At 43.1% G+C, this 21771-nt stretch overlaps 1 long non-coding RNA gene across 3 annotated transcripts; it reads left to right on the top strand.

Moving 5' to 3' along the window:
- Nucleotides 1-10395: 10395 nt before the first annotated feature.
- On the top strand, nucleotides 10396-21389 carry LOC118524453 (uncharacterized). Of its 3 annotated transcripts, none has more exons than XR_013445300.1 (4): nucleotides 10396-10572; nucleotides 13955-14058; nucleotides 20447-20517; nucleotides 20950-21389. It is a non-coding gene; the product is annotated as an uncharacterized LOC118524453 (long non-coding RNA). The 3 variants fall into 3 exon arrangements; XR_013445299.1 differs by having other exon boundaries at nucleotides 13955-14101; XR_004911623.2 differs by lacking the exon at nucleotides 13955-14058.
- Nucleotides 21390-21771: the final 382 nt, after the last annotated feature.

Raw genomic sequence — 21771 nt, 5'->3', positions numbered from 1 at the left:
TGGAGAGGACTCAATGGCAGATCGCAGAGTGGTGGGCAGCAGGGGGCTCCTGGGGGTTTTTGAGCAGAGGAATGACAAAAACTGGACCTGTTCTAATATGGCAGTGTGTGATGTGAGGGACAGGTGGGTGAGAACCTCAGTTAGGAGATGATGATGACTGGCCCCATGAGAGGGGATGAAATCCTCCTCTGAGGAAGGGCAGTGAAAACAGAGCAAATGGGTAGTCAGAGTTACTGTGGAAACAGAATCCACAGGACACAGACTCTGAGTGACTGTGGGCTGATGCAGCAGGATCATAGGACCTCAGAATTGTCATTTTATTATTTATTATTATTATTTTTAAATATTTTATTTATTTATTTGAGAGAGAGTGCACAAGAGAGCACAAGCAGTGGAGAGGGAGAAGCAGACTCCACGCTGAGCAGGGAGCCCGATGTGGGGCTCGATCCCAGGACCCTGGATCATGATCTGAGCCGAAGGCAGACGCCCAACAGACTGAGCCACCCAGGCACCCCAGAATGGTCATTTTAAACAGTAATAATCATTATACATTTGTAGACAGGCTAGTTGTTGAAAGGCTCTCTGGCGATAGAAGGCTCAAGAGACAAACTTTTGTTCTATTGAAGATGTCTTTTCAAAAGCTAAATCTTTCATTCCCTCAGACTAAGGTAAGCTGTGTCGGGGGATAGATGTGGGTGAGACGGGGAACAGGGCTCATGTTCTGTTTTGAGCTGTCCAACACTGCACCCCAGAGAGTAGACATTCTTGTCAGTTTGTTCAAAAGAGGAGGAAACGCGACAGGAGGACCAGAGCAGGAACTGTCCCCACGACTTAACCACGCCACATACATTCTTCCATGACAAGACTTAATGTTTTCACAAGGTCTCAACACTGACTTTTTTTCATCAGTTTTATGGGAATTTCTGCTAAGATGGTGGCTGAAGTGGAGAAACGTGTTGGTAAAGATTTTAAATCCTGCAGGTCCAATAGTCCTGCAATATCTATATGGAATTTTCGAATCCAAGAATGCTCACGGGTTGAACACTTGCTGGCATGTGAGAGGTGCTCAAGTCGATGGAGGAAAGAGGTTTTCCCTTTGGACAACGTGCTCTTTTGACCTATGCCCTAAATCCAGAGTTCAGATACAGGCGGGTTGCAGTCTTAGGAGACATAATAGCCATTTGATTTCATTAATCTCTCTTTTTGTGGCAGTAGAATTTTCTGAAAGGAAATGAGACCTCTGAGACTTGGCATAGAAACGGTAAATTAGAAATCTATCCATGAAGACTTCTCTGCATTTAATTAAGTGACACTGTCTAGGGATTTAGCAGTATATAGAGTAATAAACCCATCACACAGAGCTGCTAAATATGTGAGCCTCAGGGCCAACTGTAACAATCACAAGAAGATTTTAGTGGTGTATGGAAACATGCGGAAATGAGTCTTTTTGAAGAAATACTTGCTAGCGCTTTTTGGTCTTGATACGGTGACTCTGAGCGAGGCAAACATGAATTAAAATGGGTTGCCCGAGTTCAAGTGAAAGTATCAAATCCACATGAACCTTTTGTGGTTTTTCTTACGATGGGGGAGAAGCTGCTGAGGAGAAAGAGTCCTCTCTGTCTCGTGATAGGGAACTTCTAGGATGACTTCCTCATTGTTCTGTGTGACTCATGACTAATGACTGTGTTGGAGATATTCAACAAAGCAGTGAGATCTGTTGCTAGTCCTGCTGAATCCTTTAGGGATTTCCTGATATATACTGGGCAGGAACAGCTTATGGAGGCAGGGAAGTTATAATGCACTAATCACACCTTGGAATTTAACTTCACACTGCTCAGTCCGTACAGACCTGCCCACTTTCTTGCAGAAAGGAATTGCCATTAATTATAGGCTAGTAAAGGTGTGTGTGTGTGTGTGTTTGTGTGTGTGTGTTTGTGTGTGTGTAACTAGTATTTTAATGAGATGTGATACAGTTCCATTTCCAGCTTTGTGGGTGTAACTGATGACAGTAAACACTGGAAATGGATCTTGTTTTGATTTTGTCACTATCTTTTTTAAAGGTCTTGCATCCTTTCTGTAACAGGTATATTCATTTAGTGACAGCTTGGAAAATTTTTAAGCCTTTGGCAGATTTTTTTTTAAACTGCCTTAAAACATTCCCTCCCTATTAAAAGAGGGGAACTTATGAGCTCATTTTGTAGATGACGAAACCTAATTAACTGAGGCACTAAGTTAGCTCACCCCCTAACGATGTCAGTGGCAGAAAGAGCTCCCACTGGGGGCTCTAGGGTGAGATCCGGATCCAAGGGCTGACTCTGCCCCTTTCCGAATGAGGCTCTTGTCTAAGAAGCAGCAATGGCCATTTGAATCCAAACATATTCGCACAAGCTACTGCTATCCAAGGGCAGTCAACGAGAATTGCTCTTCCAGGTATCACCAGGCAAGCCAACCCCCGCCCAGGTGGGCCTACGTAATTTCTGTGCACACAGACATGGTTCCTAGGGCCCCGGGGGTGGCCTGGCCTGTGAGGCTGCTGTATTTGATTTCTGTAGGTCAACAAATACACATGTGAAATTAAATAAGCACGTTAGTCACGGCAGGTTCAAGTGGCTGTAATTAGCTTCTGTCTGGCTTGCTGCAGCGGCAGGCCTGTGCTTCTTACTGCAAGGAAAGTCTGGTGCCAGAGCTCTGAGGGCGCTGTGGCTAAAAGCACTTGACGCTGATGCTTCAGGACGGATGCTGGCAAAAGCCTCTTCCTGTGGTGGTGGTGGTGAGTGTGGGGCCTTTAATTTTTCAGGCTGTAGAGAGTTCCTGAGCAAGCTATTAGGCCTAGCATTGGGAATATAAAGATGGGCTAGACATGGTCTTTGATTGCAAGGAACCGTGATGGGGGCAGGGGCAGGGAGGGGCACATACAGACCAGGAGCAAAAGATGAAGCCACTCCAGGTTCACCCCGTTCTTTGGGTCTTGCTGGGGAGGTGTGGTTGAGCCAGGTGTGGCTATCTGCTGGGCCCTGGACCAGCTTACCTGTGAGTGTCCCAGTGTTCCCCTCGGTCTCTGTCCCTGCACGGGCCTAGCTTCTCTCTCTGCTCAAAATCTCCGAGCCCCAGCTGGGCCCCAGCCTGGCCTCCCTTTCCTTCTCTTTCCTGGAAATATGGCATCTTTTAGACTGAATTACAGTCTCTGCATTTCATTACCCTCCAATCTGCCAAGCCGGTCATGCATTTAATCATAAGGATAATGATGGTAATAGTAATGGTCACAATACATTGCTTTGGTAAAGTTCTGATTTTTCAGAGCAAATCGTATTTTTATCTCATTTTTATTTTATTTTTATTTTTTTATTTTTATTTTTTTTTAAAGATTTTATTTATTTATTTGACACAGAGAGAGAGACAGCGAGAGAGGGAACACAAGCAGGGAGAAGCAGGCTTCCCGCGGAGCAGGGGGCCCGATGCAGGGCTCGATCCCAAGACCCCGGGATCATGACCTGAGCCGAAGGCAGATGCTTAACAACTGAGCCACCCAGGCGCCCCTTTATCTCATTTTTAAAAGAAGCTGCTACGTACGCCTATTCATCATCTCCACCAGCATGTGAGTACCAACTATGTTTGTCAGTCTTGGAGGTACAGCAAAGCATACTATGCAATACCCACCCACCCATCCTCTACCCTCCAAGGAGAAGTAGTGTAGAAAGTAAAGATAATATGAGCTTTGTCCAACTCTTTGCTACTTATGAGCTCTGTGACCTTGATCATGTTATTCAACCTTAGTTTTCGTGTCTGTCATATAGGAATAACAGTAGTATTTATTTGTGTGCGCGAATCTCCTATATAATCCTAGTAAAAGAATTAGGCATCCAGGATGTATTATAAGCATAATCTCCTACAGCTTACCACAGCTCTGCAAGGTAAGTGTTACTATTCCCATGTTACAGGGGAGAAAACTGAGGCCTAGAGATATTCTTAAGGTCACAAAACCTATTACGTGGTAAAGCTGGGATTCAAACACAGATCTTGGATAGATACTACAGTGGAGGTTATTAGGCACTAAGCCCAAAGGAGTGGTGTACACAGTGAGAACTGGAGGAACGCAGAAATGAGCCCAAGAGATGAGTCCTGCTTATTCTGAACACATGCTTGCTTCCACCCTATTTTTTCATGTTATGCACTTCTACTTTTAACAAGACGGTGACAACACTGAAGGATACTATTCTGGAATAATTTGTGTTTATACCAGCGTTTGCATGATCTTAGATATTCTGCTCTCAGTAGATGCTAGCGTGAGATATTTGTATTCAAAGTTTTGCTCAAATAAAAGGGACATTTTGTTTAAAGGGCAACATTTTGGTGATTACAAGACCAAATACACTTTATGGGACGTTGTGACTCACTTTTGCAGCAGTGCCCTCTGGTGGTAAATCTTGGAAATCATTTACTTCTTACAGAATGTGAGAACTAAAGGGGGAAAAAAATTCCTGGATTTATGCTCAATCTTTCTGACTCTCTGGCTAAAATATTAGCCAGTTAACCCTGGCATCTTTATTTTTGTATGAAATATCTTTATAAAGGTCCAAAACTGTAAGAGAAGAGGTGAGTTTTTGCACAAACATTGGCTGTGTTTGCCTTTAATGATTTTGGATAAATATTTGGGAAAATATTTTGAAATCAGCTATATCACACTAGGTGAATATATTCACATTAGGTGAATTAATGTCAAGGAAATTAAATATTGCCTAAAGATTTTTACTTGCTGCCTTTTCCACAGAGTCATTTTAGAGAATGTTGTACTGGAATAAGATCTTCATTTATTTATATCTTTTTCTCCATAAAATCCACTAAAACAAACAAACAAACAAACAAACAAACAAACAAACAAGACATCCAAGTCGGATTTTGCTTCGGTTTGTTTGGAGTCATGGTTCCAAAGCCCTTGGTTAAAGGTTGAATATTCTACTTTTCCTCAGATGGTCAGGATTCTAAGGTTGGAGTTGAAAGTAAATTATGGAGAGTATCATTGAAATTTCCATACTTTCTCTTAGGTTCTCAAATGTGGCATCTAATTCTGTGGTCTAAAGGATATCCTGAATGGTGTTCCTCCAAAACAGGTGAAATGAGCAGGTGCTACCCGCCAGCCATTGTGTCAGGTGCTTTACATCCTGTTTAATCTTCACACTCCTTTGAGGTCTGATTATAGCCTCATTTTCTAGAAGAAAGGGACTCAGAGAACTTAGGTAACTTGCCACCCAGCTGTTAAGTGGCAGGTCTGGAATTCAACCTCAGATCTCTGGCCTCTCATTTTATGGTTTTGCCTTCTTCCTGTGTAGGACCCCAAGTGCTGGCTGGTGTTCATAGGCAGCTCAAACCCCAAACTAAAACTGTGAACTTGGCTGTGTGTTATGCTCCCTCAGGGGAGAGTAGCAGCGGGGCTCATGTGTTTGTGTAAACAATGTAGGCTGACACGTGGCAATGTCACCTCTACGGAGCCACAGGAAACAGAAAGCTCTGCTTTGCCCCCTACCAATAAGTTAAAATAAAGAACATCGAGAACGTGCACTCCGTATGGTGAGATTTGCACAGAGCCCCATCTGTCCAGCCTGGCAAGACTCCTTTAAACACAGTAACTACCTCTACGGCGCAAGTTGGAATTCCCCATTGCCCTCAAGAAACTAGACCCAACCCAAACTTGCACCTTACCTGGTATCCTTCTTGGTCCCTGACCTTTCCTCTCATTTGCTCATCATGGGCTAACCCTGTCCCTGAAATTTGCTACACTTTGGTGCTTTCCTGCTTAATGACGTTAGTTCCCAACGGCAATTCTGCCTCCCTTTCTTGGAAAAAGTACTTTGTAAAAAATATTTACAATCCTAATCTTCTCACTCACTGATACACTGTTGGCAGGAGGGTAAATAGACTCTTTGGAAGGCAATTTGGCAGTAGCTATCCCGTAATTTCACTTCTAGGAATTTATTCTATATAGCTACCCATGCATATGTTCAAAGATACATTTATAAGAATGTGCATTGCAGTATTGTTTGTAATAGCAAAAAAATTAAACAAATAAAAGGAAAACCCCTCTAATATCCATCAATAGGATACTAATTAAACAAATAAAGGCTGCTCGATTCCATAATATGTTTATACTATAGTCAAGCAGCTGTTGAATAAATGACATGGATATGTGTTAATGTTCCCCTGAAATATGGCTAGAAATGGCTGCAATTCACTGTTCAATTTAAAAAAGACAAGTTGCACAACAGTGTATATAGTAGAAAAATTATATGACTTTGCATCTTCATAGGAAAAATATATGGAATGATAACACCAAACTGTTAACAATGGGTAATCCCTGGGGAGTGGGGTCGGGAATGAGGAAGGAGCAGAATAGGGTGGAGAGAGTGTCTATTTTCTACTTATAAAATTCAGGATTATTTGAATTTTTAAGAATAAGCATGTGTGAGTTTCAGAATTAAGAAACTAATACTTTCTATATATTAACTGGAGCAAGAATTGAAACAGAATTCTGCCACGAATGGAGACCACATGCAGCGTTTGAGGGCCGTTTGATCTAGTACTCCCAGGACTCCCTATTCCACTCACATGTCTCAGATTTACCTTGGCCAATGCCCCTGGAGCTTGCCATAGGTGTACCCGAGCACCCGAGTGTGTGACAGCTAGACAGTGGGCAGGGTTGGCAAGCATCCGCTGTCTGCCATACTTTGCACCCCTCCTCCTTTGCTGTAGGCCTGTCAGGTTTATCATCACAAATAGGAATTCACAGTGAGGAAGGAAGGTGACGTGGCCTGGATAAGTGCAGTAATCAATTAGAAAGCATAGTGGACGACCCAGTTCTGCAAACTGGAAGAAGCTTTCGAAGGTTCCCCAGACCTCAAGTGGGAGCCCTGGTCCCTTGAGAAAGCCTGGTCCCCATAGGTTGACAGATCACTGTGATTTCCCAGCAGGCTGGCAGGGGACATCAGGGACATCTTGAACCTGTGCCAGGCTGGGGGCTGTCAACACCAAGGCATGATCTGAGTCCTGGAGGGTGTGGGCTACCAGGTCAATAGCTAAAAATCAGGTACAAGGAATGAAGTTACCCAGAATGGGCCACAGGGTGGGGAAGTTCTCTAAGAGTCTTCTTGAAGGTCAGTGTCCAATAAGACCTGGGGTTGGGGCTGGCCCTGAGTATGTAGGGAAAGGAGGGGCCCAGGCTCTGTAGGGAGAGAAGGCATATGCAGAATTGGCAGCTGCAGATGGCCTGAGAGGTGGGGAATTTTGCCTCTTCTGGTTTCCAATTACCCCAGCTTCTTGAAAAAGTTTTCTTGAAAAAACTGAGCTGAGTGTGGGTGTTGGGGTGGGTAGGTAAGAAAGGAATGGCTTAATGAGCAACTAAAGCCGCCATACATTACCATCAGGACTACATTATTCTTTTTATTTGGAATCCTGAAAATGGTGAGTATATAAAGACCTTGAGGGCTTAGAGAGTGTTGGAAAAACCATCACATAACTGCTATTTCAAGAGTCCAGCACATGCAATAGTGCCCTGAACTTCTGGCCTTTCTGGTGACTGTTCTTCTCTGTCATAATCTCCAGTCACCCTCACTTCCAGCCACTCTGGCCTTGTCACTGTTCCTTGGACATGGCTCAGGGCCTTTGCACCGATTCTTCTCTATGCCTGGACCCCTTTTCCCCAAGTTAGCTCCATGCCTCACTTCTGCACCTCCTTCAAAGCCGTTCAAAAGTCACTTTCTCAGGGAGGCCTAACCTGACCATCCTATTTTAGATTGCACTCCAAATTTCCTTTACTTTGCTTCCCCCTCTGCCATAGTGATCATTGCAAAATTTACTTAGTTTTTAATATTTATTGCCTACCACCCTTCTCAGCCTCCTTCTTACATCCCAGAAAGTAAACTCTGTGAGTAAGTATAGTGGTGTTTGTTTTTTTTTTTTTTTTTCTCTTGGTCTGCTTTGTTTATTGACAAACATCCGGTGCCTAGAACAGTGCCTAACACAAGGAGAGTTCTGTAAGTATTTGTTGAATGAATGAATACACTGTAGTACAAGTGGTAAAGGACTTGGGATCCTTTGGTCATGGAATGCTGCCCAGATATGTAGAAACAATTTCCGAAGCATTTCCAAAGACCTACTTTCTTTCTCCTCCTTCCACTTCCAAATCCCTATGGATTTAGGTCTTGGCATTCAGCCCAAGAGATATGATTGCTGGCAAAAGTTGAGTGAAACAGTTAAGAGCGTGGGTCTGGAGTCAAGAGACCCAAGTTGGAACCTAAGCCTTTCCACATACCAGTTGTGTGACTCTGGGGAAATTATCTTCTCCAAGCCTGAGAATGAAATTTGTGTGTGAATGCATAAAGCCTGGCCTTAAATGTGCCATTAAATGTGGTAGCTTATGTTATCAGTGATGGAGATGGACGAAAGAAATGGGGCAATGTATTTTAAAAGGGCGGTTTCCCCCATCATAGTCATTTAAGCTGCCTTAGATGAAAATATTGGGGAAAACCCACCACATTTCTAGTTAATTTAAAAATATCAAGAGATTTTTAGTAGATTCCGGGTTTTTCCTTCAATAAGGTGAATTATTTTTTAAAAGCCCAAATAAGCACAGGGTCTTGGAGCTGAGTAATATTTTTGCGCCTCAGATCTCCCTCCCAGGAAGGTGCACAGAAACCAGGAGCTATCTCACTCATGCCTGCGATGCAGCACATGGAACCAAGCAGAGAATCTGCATGGTTCCAACATCTGGAGCCACGTTACCAGTGCAGATGGAAAATAGCAACATGCAAAACCTGTGGGTTCAGCTGAGGGAAGCCAAGGCAGAAAGAGTTGGATAAAGTGGATGGAAAGGGAGCCAGAACCAAACCCAGGCAGGTGGCTGTGGCAGCTTTTCATCCAGCCCGTGGCTCCAGGTGGAGACAAGGAGATGGGAGCAGACAACTTAGGGCTACCTGGACCAACCTTCCCTGTCGGAACTAACAGCTCAACAGCCCAGAAGAGGGCTTCAGGGTAGCCTCGTACTCTTTTTCCTGACGCCTGCCCCATTGCTTGGCCTCTTCCCTAACCTGCCTCCCCCTCTCCCTTACTAGTTCTTCTCGGAGGCTTCTGGGAGCCTTGCCTCAAACATACGCTTGTACCTGAATCATTGACCCCAAATTAGCTTCTGGGAAAACCCAACCCAACACGGAGAGCGGCTCACAGCTTCCGTTTTTTAACAACTCATGAAAGAATTCTGATTGGCCAGCTATGGTCACATGCTCAGGGGGCCTTTGATTGGCAGCTTCTCCTCCATTCCCTTTCCTCCCCCGCGCCCACGTGATCTGATCTAGCCCGCCCGCCAGCACAGCTGTGGCCCTGACGAGGCGTTGGCGAGCGCCGTCCCTGCCTCAGCTACACACGTTTACAAAGTGTGGACATTGCCACGAAGGAAAAGCACAGGGTGAAGTAAGTGGGAGAGGACACGGTAGAGGAAGTGCTGTGCTCCCCGGCCGCCATGTGCAGAGCAGGTAGTAAAGAGGGCCAGAGCGGAAGGCATGGCAGGAGAGCCGGTGAGAGGGCGTGGCTTGCTCAGGGGGTGACCCTGGAGTCGGAGAAAGGCGGGAAAAACTCAGAAACCTTCCAAGGACCTCCCCTATTGCCTTGGAACATGACTTCATTCTCGCAAGTCCCCGTGATAGCCCTGGGGCAAATGGAAAAACGAAACAGAACAAAACGAAAGGAAAACAAGAAAAACCACATTGCAATTGGCTAACATTAGGAAACTTTAGGAGAAGCAAAAGAAAACCAAGGAGTGCCCTCTAGTCTAAAGATTCATCGTGTTCATCGTATTTAGTATTAAATACTAATACCACCCCCGTTCCTTAGTTTCAATGCAGCCATTTGCTGTTTGGAACTTGTAATAGAGAAGGGTTTCTCGGCTTCTGAAGAATATTGCCTAAATAAATGTCACACCCTGGCATTTCCCCATATTCCCGTTATTTTATTCCTTTGGGGTGTTCCAAAGGATGAACTCGTCTGTGAATCTGATCTCCGTTTCTGATTGTGTAAGTGGTAGCAGTGGTTTTTACGTGTGTTTTTCATGAAATTATTTACACACGAGACAAAGATGGCTCAGAAATATAAGCTCCTTCACCATCTCTCCACAATGTAGTGTGAAAAGATAGTGACCATTTTGTGGAGACCCGGTAATTTGGGGTGGCTAAATCATTACCCCAAAGCGTATCTGGTGCTGCCCAGGCCTCCTTTCTCTGCAGACAGTTAACAGGGCTGCCTTGGGGCAAACCCCCGCACTGATCCCACTTCCTCTCAGCCGCAGCCATGAGTTTGCCTGGGGGTGCGAAGCATAGTGAACTAGACTTGTTTCCAAGCAGTAGAAGGAACTAGAGCGGCGGGGGAACTCCCCAGTAAGTCGCCCACGCCACCTGCTAGGGCTGAAGAAGAGAGGTCTGAGGCTTTAAGAATATAACTAGCTGGTTCGAATTTGCCAGACCCTTCTTCCATTTAGCACTTCACTGAGCTTATTAACAAATATTTACAGATGACATTGCTTAGACTACAAAGGTATGTCCATGTTTCGTTTGTTTGCTTGGGGTTTTTTTGTCTTGTGTATTTTAGGTCTTCAGAATCCGTCAGGCACTCAAGCGCCTTGGCAGTTTTAGTTCTCTTTCCCAATATGCCCCTGTCCCCCGGCGCTCAGTTCCTTTAATTGCTCCTCTTTTTGTTTTTTATTTTCTTCTTCTTTTTTAGAAAAAAATCACTTTCCCCCATCCCTTAACTGCTATTCCACTTGTATTGTTCTTCCCCCCCCCCCCCATTAGGCTGTGTCCTTGCCCTTCTTGCCTCTCCTTTCCCTTTCATTTTTTTCCTTCCTGTGCTCCCTTGTTATATCTCATGAACTCAGAAATTGCCCTCCAAATACCCTGGTATCACCATCTATTCGGTGGTAGGGCTGCTCCCACTCTGCCTTGGAAGATGACATTTCCCAGAGTGTTCCCCATAGAGGTTCACTGGTCTGACCCAGATAATGCTACCAGTTAAAATAACCCTGGCTCAGGGCCCACGGGACTCACCAGTCATTATGCTGTATTGGAAAGTAAAACTGATTTGGCAGCCTCATTGGATTATAATCAACTCAAATCTTCCTTCTGGCTTCTCAGAGCATAGCATGTGTCCTCAGGAGCAGCAGAGGGGAGAAAATCACTTCTCCTCCCCAGCTTTCTGTACTTCTTCTAGGCTCTTGGCTCAAATTAAATATTTGTTCACTGGCCACCATGCCTATCACCTTAAGTGGGTTTCTAATGTGTTTTGGAAGCTCCAGGGAGCTCCAGGAGAGTATCTACTGTCTTAAGAGTGCAGTTGTACAGTCCAGAGTACAATTGTATAGGCCAGTGGATGCTGGGCCGAGAAGTATGAGCCATATTAATTACCATAATAATAGTAATAATAGCGGCTGCTTACTGGGTGCTTATCAAATACCACACCCTTTTCTATATTAATTCATTTAATCTTCAGATTAATCCTATGAGCTATGTACTATATTAACCCTATTTCAAGTGGAGGATGTTGTGGCACAGAGTGGTTAAGTAACTTGCCCAAAGTAACAGTTAATAAGTGGCAGATTCAGGATTGTCATCTGTATCCATGCCCCTCAATATTTTCCTGTACCTCAAGGGCAATGATCAAGGTATTACTGGAGGTAATAGGGAGCTACAGAAGGTTGGTAAGTAGATTGCATAAAAACAATGATGCTAAGGAAGAGTCTTTTGGAGCAAGGGAGAGCAATTGATGGATGAGTCAAGGAATCTGATAAGAGCGTCTTCTAATATATCCTGGTATGCAAATATTAAAGTCTGAATTAGAGTCAAAGCAGTGAATATGGAAAGCCATAGATGTAAGAGATGGTATGAAGGATTTATTTGAACTAATTTGGGACACAAATGGAAGAGCGTGGCCTGGAATGTTCTGCCCGGAGAGAATGATGGGGTCATGGTCAGAAGTGGAGGTGGCAGAAAGGGCCTCTGGCTTGTGTGGCCCTGAGATATTGGGTTGGTAAGTTTCCCAAGCTGCAGGGATGAAGCATCCTCCCACCTCCCCATATTCTATCCCTGAAAGGAAGGATGCTGATGTGGATTAGTTACACTCAAGGGGGCCAGGATGCTAGAAGGTGGGGCTCTTGCTGGGAGGAGTGAAAAGATTATAGACAGAACCACCCTGCACCCCTTGTCTTTCCCAGGATGATGGAAAGTCAGGTTCCAGGCACCTCCAGGCCTGAGATCCCCTAACGCCCTGGTGGGTGAGGCCAGGGGAAAGATGCCTGGAGGGTAGCTCAGAGTAAAGGGATACTCACGTTTTTATACACTCCCATACTTCCTTCTCTGGAGGGAAAATGGTAAAATGTGAGACTCAGGAACATGGTGGGGTCTGGGGAGAAAAGAGCCAAGTAATAGCCTATTCAGACTGCCTTACTTCTAGGTCTGGTTCTAAAGTGGGGGTGGGGAGAAGGTCCTCAAAACTTAGCTCCCCAGGGTAGGGCTAGGAGTTTGATACTGAAACTCCAGGCTGTATTGGAGACTGTGTATTTGCCCTTGATCAGTGTCCCCCATAATCCAGAGCAGAGGTCATCAATGGCGTGGGATTGAAGGATGCAGTATTCATTTTTATCAACCACGATAATGATACTTCCTTTGTCTAACCAGTTTAAATCCTCTTCTCTAGTTCTTTGGTGACCTAGCCTGCTTATGTTTTCCCATTCCAATAAGACACCCAGTGGTGATAAATATCCTTGAAATATTTGGTTCACAAACTAAATAGGAGCTACAAAAAATAAAGGCATCTCCCTCTACCCTCTGAAGTATTACGGGAGCCTGATAAAATGATATATCTGAAGCCCTGATTTAAAAAAGCTCTCATTGCCAATAAACAAATAAAAACCAAGGGCTATGAGAATGTTAATAATTTGGAGATGTAGGTGGACGTATCAATATTCTTGAATAACACATGTTCACACTTCATCTTTTTAATGAACAAAGTCCTTTTTCTTGTAATTTCAGCTGGAGTAATCCCAGGGTAAGAGAACAAAACTTGGATTTATGTGACTAGGATTTTTTTTTATTTCATCACTGAATCCAAATAGTGTTTTCCTAGTGTGAAAACAGATGGCAAAGACTTTATTTGTGGTCAAAGGCATTATATATGAGAGTGAACCTTTCTTCAACAGGCAGATTTGAATAAATTCAGGAAGTGATTTAAGACATGTTATGTCTCATGGAATGTGATCTATAGCAGGTACTTTGATTAACAAAATTTATACACTCAAACCCAGTGAATCAGAGAAGCTAATTTTCATTCTGGCAAATCATGATTTTTTTTTTCTTTGCCATTGAGTATGTGCCTGGAGATCAGGACTGTCTGGAAAAACTCAGTCTGTGAGTCAGAGTATGCATGTTCCTCCGTCCTTGCTGAAGAGTGTCTTCTGAGCTTGTTTTCAAGACCTCATTTGGTTTAAAAGAAACTATTTGAGGAGATAACTAAATTCTGGCTTGCTGTTAACCTTCTTAGTCTATACATTATAATTTTGATATCTCCAACAATGCAAAGTTTAAATGGGGTATTCTCCTTAAAGGATGTTGGAAGCCATAAATCACCTTCGCAAATTATAACACACAGCTTTGATATAAAGCCAAATGTTTCCTACATTCCCAATAGGAATTAGACAATTGGGGTTAACTCTTCCCTGCTTCCATAGTATAAATTGGATAACTACAGTTTTGGAACCAAAATGGGATACCTGCAGGAGGTTATTAAGGGCCATACCCAGATGTGGGAAATAGCTGGAAATATGGGTTGGCAGTGACTTAACTGTCATTGGTTATTCTTGGGGCGTTTTCCTCCTGAGTTCATCAGTGAATTTCTTGGATTGTATTTTCTTGATTTTTCTTCTCAGTTTTTCACCCCCATCCGTCCATTGACTCGAGTTCATGTACTGAAGGAAGATGAGGTGCCATAGTCCCAGAACTGGCCTGGGGGTCTGAACTGGACAAGGCAGAGGTGATGTCCACTAATAAAATTTTTGCTTGGCAACGTAGGGCATGTAAGTCCTCATAGATCTTGGGGGTCTTAAACTTTAGTGGGATGAGAATCTCCTGGTTAACGGTAACCTTGTAAAAAACCAAAAACCAAATTCTGTTACATTAAGTCTGGGTTGGAGTCCAGGAATCTATATTTATAATCGTTCCAGAGAATCTGCTGCAGTTGGTTGAAAGGACTGCAGTTTGAGAAACACTGCACAGAGTCCTAACTCCATGGCACCCTAGTGCTCAAGAAAATTGATTACAGTTATTAAAGTCACTACTTTTCTTTTGTTTTAAACTTTAAAGAAATTTAAAAAAATTTTTTTAAGTAGGCTACATACCCAGTGTGGGGCTTGAACTCATGACCCTGAGATTTAGAGTTGCATGCTCTACCAACTGAGCCCGCCAGGTGTCCCCCAACTTTTCTTTGTGTAGAGATAACGTCCTTCTGTCTCAATAAGTGAATGAATGAATGTGGCATTGTCTACTCTAGGAGGTTTAATGATTCTGATCCCTTCCTTACCAAGTTTGGGAGATGCAAGGTGAATGGATATTCCCAGTGATGACATGGTCTCGGTGACCAAAGTAGCAGTGTGAGAATAAAGATCCAAGCCTTCAATACCTTACACTTGAATCACTTTTTCTGAGTTGACTTGTAAATCAATAAGAAACAACCAGAGTCAGCCAATTAGTAAATAAACACAAAAACAGGGAGAGCACAGAGGATGACATAAAGCAGTGGGGATCTAGTTCATCCTGTAGGAGCAGTATTAAGAGTGACAGCTCAAAGAGCTGTGAGTTGGGTTTCAGAAGCGATGTGATCACAAAGGAGGGGGGTCCTCAGCCTCAAAATGCTACTGTGTGGCTTTCATAAATGTATTTAGATCCCTGTTATTCTGGGGTCTGACATGTAAAAGTTACAAGTGGGGCTCAGTGTAGAGAGCATAGAAATGTGTTATGTGGCCCCCCACAGTTTACTTTTGGCAGGCCCTTGGAGGGAAATGGAGCCTTGGCTCTCAGACCTTACAGGTAGTTTGGCAAATGTTTCATGTGTACCTACTGTGTGCTCAGCATTGAGCCCAGAGCCATGATAGTCCTGACTCATGTTCTGTGTTCATTACCAGCCAGACAGCTGCCTTGTAGTTCTCAGAGCCAAACTGAAGCTGGCTTGAAATCCTTGGGTGTAGCATACAGACATCGGCAGCTTTCTACGTTCTGAGTTTTCACTCTTGCTTAAAGGGCCAACTCTGTCCCCCAACCCGGAGAGATTGAAGTGCCAACTCATTGCTGCAGGTCACTAATTTCTCGTTCCAAAACTGAAAAAGCAACAACAACAAAAATATGAAGACCACTGAGACACTTGAGAAAGAGGCACTGAACCCCATGCGTTAAATAGTATGTGGGAGAAAAATATGTGGTAAATGGGGCAAAATATGGACTTTGGGGTCCTTAGACTTGAATTCAGATCCTGATTCTGTCACTTCTTGTTCTGTCCAAGAAGTTTCCTCTTCTTAAAAAAAAATTCTACTTACCTCGTCAGATTTATGTGACAATAATATACAAACACACATAGCACAGTAGGGGCACATAACAGGGACTTGGGAAATATAAAACACTCTCTTCTGCTCCTTGTCCTCATATTCTGAGTCTTTGGCAAAACCTCAGATCAAACACACAGTACATTTTAGTTTGGACCTTCCAGAGATGAGTGTGCTTGGGGCCGAAGGCCTGTGTCAGAGTTCTCTGCAAATTGAGCATAAAATACCAGAAATCAGAAACCATTATCTCTCTAGGAGATTGTTTAAACCAGGGTTCCTTCCAGAAAGTGGAACTGGGACAAGGGATTGTATGCAGGTCCTTTGGGAAGTGAGCTCTGGGAACTGGAGTGGGGGATGGGGAAAAGGGAAAACAAGGCAAGAGGGGAAGCCAGTTCATACAAAGTGTGTTATCGAGTTTGGTCACAGCTGTGGGAAACTGGGGCCTGTTCCTTCTGGGACTGAGTGCCATGACAAATGCCTCTCAGAACTGTCCACTCAAGGGACACAAGTGGGGCAGGCATCTGCAAGCTCCCATCCTTGACTGGTTAAGGATTGCCCCCACATGTTCTCTCCCTCACATTGCCAGGATCTCACAAGTCCTGGGTGGTTCCCATAGGTGTCCCAGACCAGGTGTCTGAGAAGCCAATGCAAACCTGCAGCAGCAGTGAGGTGTACTCCAGAAAATCAGAGTAAAATACTAGGTTCAGAGCATGTGAAGTGGACATGACCAAGTCCAGTGCTGGGATCAAAAGAAATGCCAGTCAACAGGAAAATGAGCAAGTGTGTTTCTCCTTTCAAACCTCAGATACCTCTACTATTTACAAAAGTAGCTGTTAGAATATTCTTCAATTGCCTCCATGTGGCATTGTGCAGCCTCACTGGTCTCTTGGTTTCCTGAACTCTAATTCATGTACAGTCTCAGTACTTTGTACTTGATGACATATTCTCTTGGTTATCCTCCAGTTTCTATACATGTTTTAATCATGTCCCTCTTCTTCACTCCTCTTCTTGAGTAGCTTGGAGGGAGCTTTCTAATTTTTTTTTTTATTATTATTCCATCAGTACATAACTGTGCTCACCAAAAACCTGTTGACTTGAACTCACTTGATAGATAAGTCCTTTCTTTAGTGAACAAGGCAGTAACTTCTTTGACATCAGCTATAGCAACTTCTATCTAGATATTTCTCCTGAGGCAAGGGAAACAAAATAAAAAATACACTATTGGGACTACATTAAAATAAAAAGCTTCCTCATAGCAAAGGAAACCATCAACAAAACTGAAAGACAACCTATAGAATGGGAGAAGATATTTGCAAATGACATATCTGATAAAGGGTTAATATCCAAAATATATAAAGAATTTATAAACTCAATACCCAAAAAACAAATAATCCAATTAAAAAATGGGCAGAAGACGTGAACAGACATTTCTCCAAAGAAGCCATCCAGATGGCCAACAGACACATGAAAAGATGCTCAACGTCACTCATTATCAGGGAAATGCAAATCAAAACCACAATGAGCTATTACCTCACACCTGTCAGAATGGCTAAAATCAACAACACAAGAAACAACAAGTGTTCGTGAGGATGAGGAGAAAAAGGAACCCTCATGCACTGCAGATGGAAATGCAAACTGGTGCAGCTACTGTGGAAAAGAGTATGGAGGTTCCTCAAAAAGTTAAAAACAGAACTACCCTACAATCCAGTAATTGTACTAGTGGGTATTTACCCAAAGAATACAAAAATACTAATTCAAAGGGATACGTGCACCCTGATGTTTATTGCAGCATTATTTACAATAGCCAAATTATGGGAGGAGTCCAAGTGTCCATAGATCTCAGAATGGATAAAGAAGATGTGAGATATATATAATATATAATATATATATGTAAGGTATATATTATATATATAATATGTGAGATATATTATATATAATATATATTATATATATATATATATATATAATGGAATATTACTCAGCCATAAAAAAGAATGAAATCTTGCCATTTACAATGACATGGATGGAGCTAGAGAGTATTATGCTAAGCAAAATAAGTCAGAGAAAGACAAATACCACATGATTTCACTCATATGTGGAATTTAAGAAACAAAACAAATGAGCAAAGGGGGGAAGAAAGAGAGGCAAACCAAGAAAGAGACTCTGAACTATAGAGAACAAACCGATGGTTACCAGAGGGGAGGTGGGTGGGAGATGGGTTAAATAGGTGATGGGGATTAAGGAGGGCACTTGTGATGAGCACTGGGCGATGCCTGGAAGTGTTGAATCACTATATTGTACACTCAAAACTGAGATTACACTGTATGTTAACTAACTGGAGTTTAAATAAAAACTAAAAAAAATCCTTTCTATAGAAGCACAATCTTTTTTTTTCTTAGGGGCTTATGGCATCTTACTACTTCCTAACTACATCGAGACCCTCACCAATTAATGGGCCTTGGAAAGCAAGTCTACAACGAGGGGCAGGGAGCTGGGAACACAATGCCAGTGCCTCAGGGTGTTGTAAGGGTTTCATCAGCAATTCATTCTGCACTCTTTGTATTTGGTTTCATTCCAATTGCTTCACAGCCAGTAGCACTCAGAAGGGACATATATTTAGACTAGACTTCAAGCCTCTTGTTGAAGCTTTCTGTATATAATGAAACACAAATGCACTGGTCCTTTCTCTGCCTATCCTTTTCCCTCTCTGCTTCGGTCCTGCCCAGCTGTAGCTACCTTGTAAGTATGAACAGTAACTAGGACCCAGGTGGATCAGTAGGAAACTAGTATTTGTTGGATTCTTTTAGGTGGCAAAAAAGGAACAGATCCAAGTTACCTTCAGTATTCCTTAGTGTGAACTTGGAGCCACTTACATGAGGTCTATTCATGGCGGCTACATTTAGCTGGGCAGGTTGTGCACTGCACAACTCTCAGGAGGCATTCACATCGTCAATCTGAATGTGTACCTGGTGGAGTACAGTGGATAACCTGCGTGGCCACAAATAGTGACCCTCTATGTCTGAAGCTCCACTCCAGTTCTATTGAATCATAATCTCTAGGGAAGGGGTCCAGGAATCTACATTTTAACAAATTTCACAGGCTTCTCTCAACACTAAATTTGGAAAATTACAGGTTAGGAGATAGGTTTTAAAAGAAAAAGATGTACTGGTAGGGAAGTAATGTGGGGAATTACCTCAGCACCTATGCCATCACTGGATCCTCTGCTTCCCAGGCTTATATGTTCAGCTGGCTTTATGAATACTCAGTGAATAATTGCCATTCAGAATATGGTTGCCCTGTTAGTGATCTGGTCATCTTTTCAATGTCTTTCAAGAAGGCCTCTATTGCTTTCTTCGCTGTGTGCTTTTACATTCCAACTTTCCAAGAGAGAAGTTCTTATTGGGCCGGGTTGTCACCACTTAATATGGAGTGCTCCAATTAGGTAGCATCTATGATGACCTATCAAGTCATCTCCTTGGCAATAAGTCTTGCTCATGTTCATCTTATGTACATGTGGTTGTCTCAGTCCTGGGCACTCATTTTTGGATCAATGACTGTCAGCTATAGTATCTTAATAAAGAAAGAACTACCCATGACCACTCTCCTCTGAAGGGAGATGGGGGCGTAGCCAACATGTAGTACTTCACTATTCGTTAGGACAGGAAGGGAATGTAAAGACTCAATATACCATCTATAATAAGAGCTAATATGTATTGGGTACCACCTTATGCCAGACATTTTTCTGAGCACTTGAATAGCGTTCATAATTTAACCTTCAAAAGCAACTCTTTATGGTAGATGCTATTATTATCTTCATTTTACAGACTAAGAAGTTGAGGCATCGAACTTGTCCAACACTTTGCATATGGTGGAGCCATAATTGGAGCCCCCACAATTTAGCTCTGAAGCCATTGCTTTTTTTTAAGACGGGGGAGAGAGAGAGAGAGAGAAAGAAAGAGAGAAAGGACAGAGGGAGAGGGAGAGAGAGTCTTAACCCATGCTGAGTGCAGACTCCCATGTAGGGCTTGATCTCATGACCCTGAGCTGAAACCAAGAGTCGGATGCTTAACCAACTGTGCCAGCCAGGTGCCTCTGAAGTCATTGCTTTTGCTTTTTATGACTATGTTGGGGTCATGATAGAGGATCGTGTGTGTGTGTGTGTGTGTGTGTGTGTTGGGGGTAGGACAGTAAAAAGAGGGAGAATGCAATGCACAAATTAGATCAGCAAGGCAGGCGTATGCGGAAGCCTCCCTTGGTGCATGTTGGGGAAGGGAGTTGGAAGCAATGACAGGCAGATGCCACAAAGGGACAAGACACAGCTGGGCTTTCCTTGAGGGCCAAACAGAGTTCTAGCAAGAGATCCTGAGGGGTTATTCTTACTCCTGCCCCGACTTCTTAAAAAGGAGTATAAATGACATCTAATTGTCCATGGTTGCTTTTAAAAATAAAACCATACTAAACACCTTCCTTTGGAGCCATTATCCTCCATCCTGTGCCAGTTCCTCAGGGAGGGGGGAGGGGGGCTAGCATTCCTTGATAGAAAAGCCTTGAGAGTTTAGGGTTAGACAGGAAAGTTTGGATCTGACTGTGTTTAACGAAAGAAAGTGGAGGGGCTTATACCTGCATTGCTGAGGAGCATGAAGTTTGTAGCAGGGATGTGGAATGGAAGACTCTTCTACTCTGAAGAATGCACTTAAGGTCCATGCCCAGAACAGCTACTAAGCTGTAATCGGTCTCCACTCCAGGTCGAGGCAATTATTCTAGTGTTTCAGGAGGAATTACTACAATAATGAGCTCCATTTCCTTTCTTTCCTTTTTTGTTTGCAGAGAGATCTGGTCTGCTTGTGGCAATGTATTCTACTTGCTTGCAATGGACTGCTTCCTAGATCCTTAACTTTGTAAGTAAAACAAGTAGTCAGTGAAGAACCATTTAGGGGGCTATATGGGTCTTGTCAAGGTATCCTTGGTGGTTCTGAAATGAAACCTTTTCACAGGAAGTAACAGGGGAGACTTGACTTGAGAATAAATTGGCTATTTACTGTCATTCCCAGGTTACGATCAGTTTCTTGTAGGTCAGGATTAATTTTGCATAGTCCTGACTGAAGACAGGGGGAATGGACAGGATGATCTTTGCCCTCCCAAATTCTGAGCAGGCCAGGGGGCTGTGCAAGTTTTGGGTTCTGGCCAACACTTGGCACACTGTGTGAATTGGGTATTTATATACCACAAACCAATAGGTCTTGGTGCTGAGAGCAGAATTTGAAGGAGGGGGCTATAGTTCTCTGGGTCAGTTGTTCCTTTGAGAAACACAAAGATGTTCTCTGTTTCAGGCAAAACAATTACTCCAGAGACTTTGGGAGTTTCAAGACAACTGAATGCATGATAAGAAAGGGGATATCTTGGAGAAGATAGACTGTTCATCTCTACTGGGATTCTTCTGTAAGGCACATTATTGACTTAAAGGCAAGAGGCCGTGAAAGTGTGACTTTCCTTAAGACAGTAAACTCTCTGTTTTCTCAAGTGAATGGAAAAAAAGCGGTGTATTGGTTCCCCATATCAGTTTCCAGAAATGAGTATATTGTACAATGTACTTCATCTATAATGCTACCAAATATAATTTATTGTTACTCAGATGATTCAGAAGACCTTCTGGCATCTCATCAAGATAAACAGCAAATATTTTGTGCTGCAGCTGTGTGGAGGAGACGTTACCCAGTGACTTCTAGCAATGAATCAGAAAAATAAAAATAAGCGCCTTTCTCTGTTACAACATATTCTAAGCCAATCATTCAATCAATTGGAATTTATAGTTTATCTGTAACTGTTGAGGGATTATATAGGTATGTGGAGAATATAAAGAAATGTAAGCAGTGGACTCACTGGTTGCAAACAGTTACATCTACAAAAGTTCTTTGTCAGAGCTTAAGACGAGAATTTAGTATTTGGGGTTTGTGATGGGTTTGTTACTAGCTCTGCTCCTACGATCTACTCCACCTGCCTTCTAATATGCCTTCTTGCACTGTAGTGGCTGGAGAGCCAAATACTCCACTTTCCAGACTACCCTACCCTCAGGGCTCTGGCTGTGATTTAAGTCCTGCCATTATGTTGCACTGGTGCAATGTTTCAAAGGGAGAAATGAGGCAGAGACCGGG

This window comes from Halichoerus grypus, chromosome 2 (assembly GCF_964656455.1).
Source record: "Halichoerus grypus chromosome 2, mHalGry1.hap1.1, whole genome shotgun sequence".
Lineage (NCBI taxonomy): Eukaryota > Metazoa > Chordata > Mammalia > Carnivora > Phocidae > Halichoerus > Halichoerus grypus.
Note: the sequence above shows the minus strand (reverse complement) of the source record. Positions and strands in the feature narration are given on the sequence as shown.